This window comes from Lissotriton helveticus, chromosome 4_1, assembly GCF_964261635.1.
Source record: "Lissotriton helveticus chromosome 4_1, aLisHel1.1, whole genome shotgun sequence".
In the NCBI taxonomy this organism is placed as follows: Eukaryota; Metazoa; Chordata; class Amphibia; order Caudata; family Salamandridae; genus Lissotriton; species Lissotriton helveticus.
Window position 1 is genome coordinate 405,408,309 of NC_136063.1, and position 12,110 is coordinate 405,420,418.

Consider the following 12,110-nt stretch of genomic DNA (forward strand, 5'->3'; position numbering starts at 1 on the left):
TTGGGGGGGTTACAGCTTTGGTTCAGACGAAGAGCCAGATCTTGAGGGTCGTCCTGAAGGTGTGCAGAGTAGGGAAGTGTCTGATGTGGACTGGGAGCTCGTTCCAGGCTTTGGCCGCGATGTAGGAGAAGGCTCTTCCACCCGCTCTGGTTCTGTGGATGCGCAGGGGTTCTGCTAGGGTGAGGTCGGCAGAGTGGAGGTTTCTTTTGGGTACGTGGAAGGAGACCCTTTTGTTGAGGAGGTCCAAACCGCAAAGCTGTTAGTTTCTACAGCTCGCATTCTAGTTTACTACTTGATAAGTAATCCTTACCTAAAGAAGTTTTTGTATATGCTGGGTAAAATTGAAAAACATCCTTGAACTGGTGTTTGGATAAATCCTAAAATCTATAGTTATCATATGAGACAGCACTAACTAACTTTGTGTTGAACAAGTTCTCTAACTTCTAACTCGGTTGCAGAGGCAGACAATATCACCAAGAGTAACCACTTACTTACAGTAAGTCTCTCCATACTCTAAATGTACTCACTACTTAAGTAGTCTGTTATCTCTTTTAGAAATTATGTATTCAGCTCTGTGTAGATTTTCCATGTTTTGATGATCTGAAAAAGAATAAAAAAGATTCATTTAAATGCTTTTGAGAAAAAATGTTTTAGTATTGTTTTGTGTGTTCTCTTTAATCCTGTGAAAAGAAGACATGCTGTTAAGTTCTTATACTTGTTTGGGTTTTGAACATTGGTTAAAAACATGTTGTGTAGTTATTGGCTTCATAGTTCCTTTAAGTTTTGAGTACTGGTATTTGTTGAGAACTTTATTCTGGTGGGTGTGTTGGAGTTCCATTTCGTTGTATGGATGTTAACTTTTTAACCTTGAAGATTGGAAAAATATGTGTAGTTTATTTACCTTAGTTTCTCTGAGATGAAAAAACATTGTTACTTGTTATCTTTTGAAAAGCTTTAGGAAACTTTAAAAATAGATTCTCTAAATCTGCCTCTTCCATTGGCTAGAATTGCTTAGAGATGCACTGAACCATGTCTGATCTATAAAATACATTTTTGGAGAATGGTATGAAGTTGCTGGACCATGTCATTTGTAACTACAGTGTCTGGAAACATCCTTCCACCCTTGATTATCAAGTTGGGGTCTGCCTTAATTAGGGCAACCCTCCAATTTATTATCGACTTTATAAGTCCAACTATGTAGGCTGCCCTGCCAATGATCTAGCCCATTTACAACAGGTTCTGAACCAAGCAGTTAGGACAACCTGCAGACTGAAAAACAGGATCATACTTCCCCCAGTATGGTATGGACTTATTGACTTTCAGTTTCGGGCAGGGTTAAGATCAAGACTCTGAATACTGGCTGACAGACTAGGAGCAGTTGCAGGAGATCTGCTACATACAGATCAGAAGGGGTTTTAAAAAGGTAGAAACCTTTTTGATCTCACGCACGATTTGAAAGGTGCGATTGATTTCTCTTCCAGTTTTGCAGTCCCGTTGGCGGCTATGACGCTTGACGCAACAAAAGCGGTAAACAGCACTTACAACAATTCTTGTTCTCCGCGGGGAATCACAACGCGGTCGTTATCACGACCACGTTGTGATTCTGCATACCATTACTCCGCAAGTCGGAACAATGACTTGCAGAGGGGGGGGGAGGTGTTGGATTTAAAATCCAACACCTTCCCTAGTGTCCGCACAGTCTGGAGTTGGAGTAGTAAATTATACCGTTCCAACTTCCAGCGCCCCCCCTTCGCAAGGCGGGATTTCAACATATATCCAACAAAAGCATTCAACAGGGTAAACTGGAATTATCTAGCTGCAGTTTTGGAGAAACTGAATTTTGGCCCAAAGTTTTGTCGAACCATTAAACTTCTATATAGTGACCCGTCAGCAAGGTTAATAGTAAATGGCAATTTGACAAAGCCTTTTAGCATTAAGAGAGGAACAAGACAGGGTTGTCCTCTCTCTCCCCTCCTCTTTGACCTGTCCATAGAGCCATTTGCTGAGAGTATTAGGGAAGAGTGAGCCATAATACCATTCAAGAGCGTCACATGGGAGAGAAAGGTAGCTCTGTATGCGGACGATATTTTAATCTTATTGTCAGATTTAGATACATCATTTCCCCAAGTCATAAGGTTATCAGAAGATTTTGGCAGAGTGTCCGGCTACGAAGTTAATGCAGGAAAAAACGAAATTTTGACCTGGAACCTGCCAAAGGGTCTCTATCAAACGAAAGATGATATGAGGTACTTGGGGGTAAAAATTGTCTCTAGTATCGAGGAGATAGCTAAGGTGAATCTCTCAAATATTCTTAAAGAGAGCCTAAACCAAAGGAAATCCTGGGCTCATCTCCCCTTGACCATCCTGGGAAGAGTAAACTTGATAAAAATGGTTATCTTACCAAGAGTAACCTTTCTCTTCAATACCATCCCATTACACTTCGACAAACAACTGATTGACAGATTTCAGCAGGCAATCAATTAATTCGTATGGGCCTACAAGGCAACCAGGATCTCCTCGAAAAAACTGAGACAGAGAAGGGAAAAAGGTGGCCTTGCACTCCCGGATGTTCAGTATTATGCGTGGGCATTTCAATTAACCTATTCAAGAATGCTGTTAAAGCATCCAGATGATTCGGATAGGGGAAAAATGTTTAAAGCAATGCTCGACCAGTCGGAGCTTTCCCAAGATGGCTTTCTCTTTAAATATGGAGACAAAAAATTCTTCAAAAAGGCATCACTGAAAGTTCTATGTGGAGCAGCCCAAGTATGGGCCAGAATTAAAACATTATTAGACCTGGAGTGTTACTCAAGATTAGCCCTGTGGTAGGAAAGCCCAGGGTCTACTAGTTGTCTTAAAGATGTGCCTGCCATACCATTAAGAACAGCAGGTTTAACAACATGGGGAGACTTAACTGAAGATGGTTCCCTACTTCCCTGGGCAACATTAGATGATAAAATGGAAGGGGCCATGTCGAGATTTAAATACATACAGTTAAAAAGTTGGTCCCAAAATCACAAAAAGCCGATAGGATTGGGTAATGATCTTGAAAACTCCTGGTTAAAAAGCCAGCAGGCAAGAAAGAGGTAGCTTCTTTTTATTGGGCAATTGAAGGGTGCAATAGACAGAGATTTTAGATCAGCCGGCGAATTATGGGAAGAGTTGATCGTAGAGGGGGATTGCACTGAGTTATGGCAGGTTTCATAGAACACATTGTTTTCAGTTGCGAAGCCAGCTTGGCTGAGAAGAAATCATTTTTTCACAATGCACAGGGTTTACCTGTCCCCTGCTAGACTCTCAAAGATGTCCAACGATTCACCGGCAAGATGTAAAAAATTTAATATGGTAAGAGCCCCAGACACACACATGTTTTGGACCTGTCCCGCCATCTCGGACTTCTGGCAAAAGGTGTCTTCCACCCTTACGTCTATCTTAGGACAGCCAGTACATATCTCCCTAAGCCTAATAATCTTTGGTATTCAAACGGAAATCATTGGACATACCAGGAGTATCCTCTTCTTTGCTATTCTGCTGGCCAGGCGAGAAATATGCAAGAAACGGGTAGAGGTTTCCCCTCCCACACATTCTGAATGGCTTTCATCAGTCTCTAAAACATCTATAATGGACTTGGCCAGACTGCAAAATAGCAAGAAAACAGCAATTTGGGACTGTCTGTTAAAATGGTCTCCAGCTCAGATAGTGTAAAAATCAAACCTGTCCATGTAACTTGTAAAGAACATCTTCTTTTTTTGTCCTATGATTAGGCCTCATGGGAAGCTCTCAGACCAAGATGGATGGACCCCCTTGGTATCACCAGGTCATCAGGTAATAGTGATCTAAGGAGGGTTCTATCGACAACTCTGGTCTTTGGTTTTTCGAAATTGGTAGAGAGCACGACCACCCTCTCATAAACAGTGACAGGTCAGCAACAGGTAGCATGCTGGTGTACCACTGGTAGGCTGGCGATATGGCAGTACCCCAAAAGGAAAACCTACCTCTCCAATTTGAGTAACAGTGGAGACCAGCAGACTACTAGTTTGCGGGAGTCAGAGGCGAATGAGGATAAAAAAAAAAGATCAAGACTCTCAACAATGGCCAGATTTCAACCTGCAAGGAAGGCTATCAACATGCCCCTAGGACCATAGAAAAGTGTCTGCTAACAGAAAATAAACAGGCGTCTCTTCTCCAAGCTTTGTTTATTTTTTGCAGCTTGAAGGAAAGGAACATTTTTCTGTTTCCTATAGTAATGCAACAGTGTTGCCATCTTTCATCATTTGTGACCTAGTAGCTCCGTGATAACTTTGCAGCCTATGTGTGAAGATACAAAAAATACTCCAAAAATAACAAACTTGCAAATAAGTTAATTTATTATTAGTGGTTGCAAAATTCGCGTATTCATGTCTCTGGCTGACTCCGGGTACCTGAAGGAAAAAAGATATATAACTGAAGTCAGAGAGGTAGATGACTAGAGAAAGCTGGAAAAACAGAAGCAAGGATTTGAACACTATAGAGAAACAGGTGAGAGGCAGAGAGACAAAGAAGGTGGGTTTGTGGGTAGATGTGTGCGAGAGAAAGAGATAATACAGAGCAGAAATAACAGAAGTCAGTTGTAAGAGAACTATGTATGAGAGAGGTGAGACAGGAGAGGGGCTTTAGAGACACAATGTCATGAGAAAGAGACAAGAGAAAGTTAGGAAGTGGGATAGGGGCAGACAGATGAAAGACCAGTGAGTGAGAGGTGACATATAAGTAGGCTGGTGAGACACAGCTCAGAGTGAATGGGGGAGACAGGAGAGAGAGAAAAACAAATGAAAAAGAGACTGGCTAGAAATTGACAACTGAGAAGATCGGGATAAATAGACTGGTAGGAAATTGACAGAGGCAGATTATAAAGATGCTGCTGAAACGTAGAAACATTTGAAACAGACGCAATAAAGAGGTAGAAAAGAAATGGCTGAAAAAAGAACACGGGTGAGAAAGAGAAACCGACAGATTATAAAGCGACAGCTGAGAAAAGGAGGTAGGGAGGAAAGGCAGGTAACAGATAAACAGGTGATACAGACAGAAGTGAGAAAGCAAAACATGAGACAGTCAGACAGTCAGGAGACAGGTGGGAATGAGGAGAAAGACATAAGTGAGAAATTTAGCTGAAAGAGAAGGGGAACATGTTGTCGAAGGTAGGGCCGAATTTGACCAAGAACCCTTCAGTATTTGCCCGGCGTTAGCCGCCTCTCATACCATTCGAGATTACCAAACAAAGAGGCAGGGGCTGGAGACAGAAGACAGGAAACAGGAGTTTATTCAGACGGAGCAGAACACGTCAAATCAGACAACAGGGTATCTTCTCGAGGTGCTCTCTCTGCATCTCTGAGGCCTGGCCTCTTATACACAGGTTTATTGCTTTATTTACATTTATGACATCCGTGGCATCGCTTTGTAGCATAGAAATGGCATCTTTGGAATCCTCTGTTCAGGCCCGTTCCCACACATATCTACAGTAGGAGTCCCCACCCCAATTCTCAGCATGATGGCTATCACGCAGCTGGACATTCCGCTGGGAACAGGAATGCGGACGATCGGTCGGGTCTGGGGGTGTGAAGGCATTGATTAATCCCCGCTCCTTTGATGTGAGGCGGGGTCCTACTGTAGGGGCAGTAAACTGTATCTGCTGGGCTAGGTGGTGGCCTGGGAACAGGTCGGACAATCGGACAGGGAGGAAGAGGTTATCAAAGGAGCTTGTTCTATGAATGAGATGAAAGAGTGTGGGGTTTCAGCACGGGATGTGGCTCGGAGGAAGGGTCGCGCTGGAGGTGCGTTTATGGCCCAAGCAGGAGAGGCCGGGGGCTGTCAGGGCGCGGGGGGGTGCTTGCGAGGCCGGGGAGTGAGGGGGAGAGACGCGCTGGCTATCGGCAGTGGGCAGAGAGGCCATGGCATACAAAATGGCTGCTGCTTACGCGCACGTATGAGTCGGAAAAAGGGACAAGGTGGCGCCGATAATGTTGATGCCGCAATCTAGATTTTAACAATGTAAGAGTTGATAAAAGAAAGACATTTGAAAACAAGATGGTTACGAGGAAAGGCAAGTGAAACAATGGGTAGGCAATAAAGATTCAGCAGCTGGTGGAGAAGATACAGCTGAAAAATGATATAGTAAAGGGAGAGTAGAGACATGAAGAAAGGGAGATGAGAATGACAGAAGAAGACAAGAGAGATGTAACATCTGTGCAGTGCAGAGAAATGTGCAACACAGAAAATTGATAAGGGGAAGAGAAATCTAAAAGGAGAGCATGGGAGAGATAAAAGAGGGAGCCAAGGAAAGCAGTCAGTTTCTATAGCAAATAAATATTCGTCATCTGGGTCAATTTGACCATTGTAAATCACTCTAGCATGATGATAAGCAGGAGGCCAATGATGCTGAATGCCTGAGCATTTAATATTTGTGTCTGGACTCTCTACCGGGAACAGTTAGTAGGTTGGAATCAACAGTATCTGACCAGATTAACTGGAGAGGCACGCATATGACTGACACAGGGAAATGCAAAACAGTTTCTAGGCACAAAGAAACATGCACAAAACAAATAACAGTTGTCACTATCCCTCAGAGATATCCAAAGCTAGCATTTCAACAGGGGCACCCACACAACTTCCCACCATTACTCAACCTAGAATATAGTCTGAAAAGATTAGAGCCCCTCAACATAATAGGGAATTTGATAATCTCAGTTCGCAATCCTGAAAGACTTACAAAGCCATGCTTTTCGCTATTAGAGATATGAAGAACCTGTTGTGCTTATCAAAAAAATGGCTTTCAAAAATTGAGGTTTTACAGAAATCCATTCATGAAACACAATATAAACTTCGTTCTACCCCTATGGCCGCGTCAAACAGAATATTCCGCCCCCGTAAGCAACTCAGCTATCTGACAGACAATGAGATCCAAACCCTTCTGTCTTCATACGAACCAACCCCCACTACTCCCACCAAGATAGGTGAAAACAATATTCAAACAGTCCCAACGAATGCTGGTAGAACTGCTAAGCCTAACAATAGAAGGCAAAATTTTAGCAACCTAAAAAATGTGTTATTTATTCCCGACAAGATTATCTCGTCAATGATCAATCCACAGAAACACATTTGTTGCATACTACTCAACTGTCGGTCAGCAAAAAAAAACATGCTGCAGACATAGTCGACCTCTTATTAAACAAAGAAATTGGTGTAACTATATTAACAGAAACATGGCTATCTGACTGTTCTTCCCCGTGCCTAGATCTTTTAGTCCCCCCGAATGACTGTATTATGAGACAGGAAAGACGTGACAAAATAAGAGGCGGCATTGCTTGTATACATAGATCAGACATTACCATCACAAAAATACATTCTGACCCTTTAGGGACTTGTGAATATCTGGGCATGTCGTTAAGATCGTCTGATAACCAAAACTGTAAACTCCACGCACTCTACCACCCCCCGGGTAGACAAAGTTCATAGACCAGATGATAGAAATCATCACTGCTAACTCTAATCTGCAGTCTAATGATATTCTCTTGGGAGACTTCAATCTTCATTGGGAGGATCATACTGACAGTCAGATCACCCTTTTCAAAGCCTTCCTGGAAGATCACTCGCTGGTCCAAGGATGTCATCTACCTACCCACTCCAAAGGTTCTACCTTATATTGAACCATAGCTAAAGAAAAAGCTATCGATAAAATTGTAATCACCCCCTGCGATTGGTCTGATCATCACATCATTACCTTCGAAATACCCTTCATAAAAACCAAAATGTCCTCAGAACCTATTAAGCCCAAAAAATTGACTCAGGACACTAGAGAAATCAATATGGATATCGTCGCAGCTCGCTGTGAAATTTAACTGCAACCACCTAAGAGCATGGTTGATGTCAGTGACCTCACGAAGCACTATAACGACAATTTCGAGCATTATTGAGGACATCGCCCCTTTAAAGTTCAAGAGGATCTCTGACAAAGACAAAAAACCCTGGTTTCATAGTGCCCTTAATGAAGAAAGACATTCACTGAGACTTTCAGAGCGAAAATAGCGACAATACCCTTCATCCCCCCACTTTACCCAACTGAGACAGTCCAGGAAAGCCTACAATAAAATCATTCTAAAGTCAAAAAAAGATTTCTTCAGGAAAGAACTGGATAATGCAATAAACAGACCAAGGAAACTATTCGATCTACTAAAAGATCAATCCAATAAATCTGCCAAATCGGCACCAGCCACTATAAATACAATCTTAAATAGTGAAGATTTCTCGTCCTTCCTTACAGACAAAGCAAATTTATTGGAGGGGGAGCTCAAAAAATCAGCCGAAGACCTTGAAAGTGGTAAGAGGACCTTAGATGAACATCAGTTTGAACTAGAATTAGAAAAAACAAAAAACAATGCTCAATGGTCAGTATTTAATCCTGTCAGTGAACTAGACATTGCAAAGATCATTTCAACCACTAAACCCAACAATCAATATAACGATCCTTTACCTGAAAAGTGCTGGTCTTCTATAAACCATCTGCTCATCCCATCATGGACAAAGGTCATCAATGCTTTGTTGACACAAGGCCAAATACCGGTCTGCCTAAAAACTGGGCAAGTCACTCCACTCTTAAAATAACCAACAGAGAACCCCTCTGATTCCAACAATTTCAGACCAGTAACAACATTCCCATGCTAGCCAAAGTCCTGGAAAAATGTGTGCAACAACAATTGAGCCTTCACATTTCGGAATTCAATCTGTTAAATGACTTACAATCAGGATTCAGACCAATCCATCGCACAGAAACAGCAATTCTGCACATCGTGGATGATGCTTTACTTGCCCTCGACCATAACAAAACATGTCTCCTAATCCTGCTGGACCTTTCGTCGGCTTTCGATGCGGTAAACCATGCTAAAATACTGGATTGCATGAAAAACAGAATGGGGCTAGAGGGAACAGTCCTAAAATGGTTTAGTTCCTTTCTTGAGAACGGATCCCAAAAATCTGTAGTCAACCAAGCATTGTCAGGTTCAACCAGAAATACAATAGGAGTTCCGCAAGGGTCAAAACTATCTTTGGCGTTATTTAATCTATACATAGACCCACTCACAGATATATTACAAAAAGCAAACATTTTTTTCCACATGTATGCAGATGACACTCAGCTGTACATCAAAGTCACATCGACAGAAGAGATAAGTACCAGGAACCAGGCACTAATGAGAACCATCCAATGGCTAAACATCAACCACCTGAAGCTTAAGCCTTATAAAACCGAATTCCTGCTGATTACGCCCCAGAAAAGCACATCAAATATAGTAGAATGGACCAACCTAATCACAGCTTTAAAGTGTACTCCAAAGATTGTTGACTCTACTAATTCCTTGGGAATTATATGGGACAAAAATCTGAACATGTTAGCACATATCAACACGATGGCAAAAAATGCCCGGTTCCATTTAAGCCACCTTAGAAAGCTAAAACCATTCTTAAATAAGACAGATCTCAAAACAGCAGTACAGGCATTGGTCATACCAAGAATAAAGAATGGATGCACAACTCTGGCCGGGCTCCCCAAGATCTCAACAGCCCCACTGAAAGCTTGTCTTAATGCAGCCACAAGACTGATATCTGGATCCAAAACATTCGACAATTTCTCCCCTCATTTGAAAGCACTCAACTGGTTGCCTTTCAAAGCAAGAGTTCAATTCAAGTTGGCATGCATCACTCACAAAGCGATACATTACAAAACACCAGGTTACCTAGCCCAAAAACTCACTCTATCAAGAGGGGGCCGGTTCTCCAGGAGCCACGCAGACCTACTACTGAAACCGGCTCGTTTTGTAAGAAAAGTACTTATGACCGAGCATTCTCCAGTGCAGCTCCTAGAATCTGGAATGCTCTCCCGCCTAACATTAGAAGAATCCCATCCATCGCGGCATTCAAAAAGGAAGCAAAATCGTTCTATATGAGGAAATATCTCCCTTAATTTCAACAGTCTAGCTATTGTCCACGGACCTGTCATGATTGTATTCTTGCTACCTCTCGTCAATTATTAACCCTTTGTGGGATTGTATATATGTATATTAAGCTTATTGTTTAGTTATAATCATGGTACAATAACTGATGACTTGGAAACATAAATGGTTTTGGTTTGGGAAATGCAATGTAAAGTGCTCTGATACCCTACGCAGGGTCATGATCGTATTCTTGCTACCTCTCGTCAATCACTAACCCTTTGTGGGATTGTATATATGTATATTAAGCTTATTGTTTAGTTCTAATCATGGTACAATAACTGATGACTGGGAAACATAAATGGTTTTGGTTTGGGAAATGCAATGTAAAGTGCTCTGATACCCTACGCAGGGTCATGTTCGCACAATAGAAAATACCAAATAAATAAATAAATAAGGCTAGATGTGCCTATAAAGCAAACACAAGGAGATGATGGACGGAGCGCTGAAACTTTTCAGACACTCACCCCCAGTCACAGATCTGGGTTGAATCCATCATCGTTCTTTAGCTCACTTCGCCACCCCCAGTTCAGACCCAGCTATATGCAAATTAGTCTTGACCCTGTGCCTCATGGGAACAGTCCAGCCGGAACTGCCAAGCCATGTCTTACCTGGACCGGAAACAAGCTAACAGCCCTCATCAGCCAGGCTAGCTTGAATCCAGTGGCAAATTGAGCAAGGGACCCACGTCTGGGATTACCCTGCCAATTTAGGATGAACAAAGCATAAGTGCCTATAACCACATTTGATGTATATTATAGTTGCAACTAGGCAGGTGATATCTATGCCACTGGCATACCTTGACGCCATTCTATTTAAAATATAGATGTTATATAAAATAGGCATTTATCCTATTTCTTGGCTGTTAATTTCTGTGAAATCACTTGCAAGGATGGCAGCAAGTCAAAGGTCTAATGATGTCTCTTCAACTAATGTCAGTGGAGTCAATTGTAATGTATGCCTAGGCGTGAAATTTTGCTCTGCTCACAGAGTTTACAAAATTTAGGAACTCTGCGCTATACCTTGTGGCAGAATTGTTTTTCGGTTGACACGCCTGAGCTGGGTTTCTTGGCTGTTAATTTCTGTAAAATCACTTGCAAGGATGGCAGCAAGTCAAAAGTCTAATGATGTCTCTTCAACTAATATCAGTGGGGTCAATTGTGATGTATGCCTAGGCGTGAAATCTTGCTCCGCTCACAGAGTTTCCAGAATTTAGGAACTCTGCACTATACCTTGTGGCGGAATTGTTTTTCGGTTGACACGCCTGAGCTGGGTTTTTGCACGTGCTGCAAGTGCAACGAGTCTCGCCAGGTACGATTTGCCGGTTGCCCGTGAGATTTTACCGCTGCCAACGAGCGCTCATGAAACTTCTGCCCGCTAGAGCGTCTTTATAGTAAGTGACATCCAGCGCCTTTCTTCAGATTATAGTGAGAGAATGCCAGCGACTTACACCTCCCTAACTGCCAAAGGTTTCTATCTTAGATGCACACAAAGCAAACAGTTACATCTGTATGTTATCCTTGGAAATGAAATATTATGTTCTGGTGGTGTGGTTTGAAATGCACTGTTATTGTTAATTATTTAGGATAATAATGATGATTACTCAGGTAACAGCACTAAAATATATTATCTGTACTAATTCAAACTGCAAAAATGCCACATTTCATTAATATTTCTCTTGCATGTTTGCTTTTAGGTGCACAAGAGACATCACCCACAGTACTACCAGACAGTCATGTGAGTACTCCAATCTTTGCCAACTGACAGCTTCAAGATGGCCCAAAAAAAAGGTGCTGTCACAAAAGTGGTTAGTGGCGAGAAGAAGAAGAAGCAGATTTCCACCACTGGCATGCAGGGTGGTGTCTTTTTTGGGAAACGTCTGCCTACTGCATCGGCCTCCAGGGAGAAAACTGTAAGCAGCACTCCCGCATCAACGGCACCACCACAACCTAAATCCAAGCCTGTGTCTCTCAGCGAGGCAGCCACTGCAATCATGTTGACGCCGTTGAGCAGTGAGATTGAATTGGATATGGCTCTTTCACAAAGTAGTACCCAGTCGTTGCAGGAAAGAGGGCAACCGGCGCAGCCAGC

The 12,110-nt window shown here is 42.4% G+C and overlaps 1 long non-coding RNA gene across 1 annotated transcript in view; it reads right to left on the minus strand.

The window, feature by feature from the left end:
• The window catches only part of LOC144827170 (uncharacterized), a 61,263-nt gene that overhangs the window by 30,738 nt on the left and 18,415 nt on the right, over window positions 1-12,110 (minus strand). The window contains exon 7 of the long non-coding RNA XR_013610056.1: window positions 528-600. This is a non-coding gene — a long non-coding RNA (uncharacterized LOC144827170). The remainder of the gene's footprint in view (window positions 1-527; window positions 601-12,110) is intronic.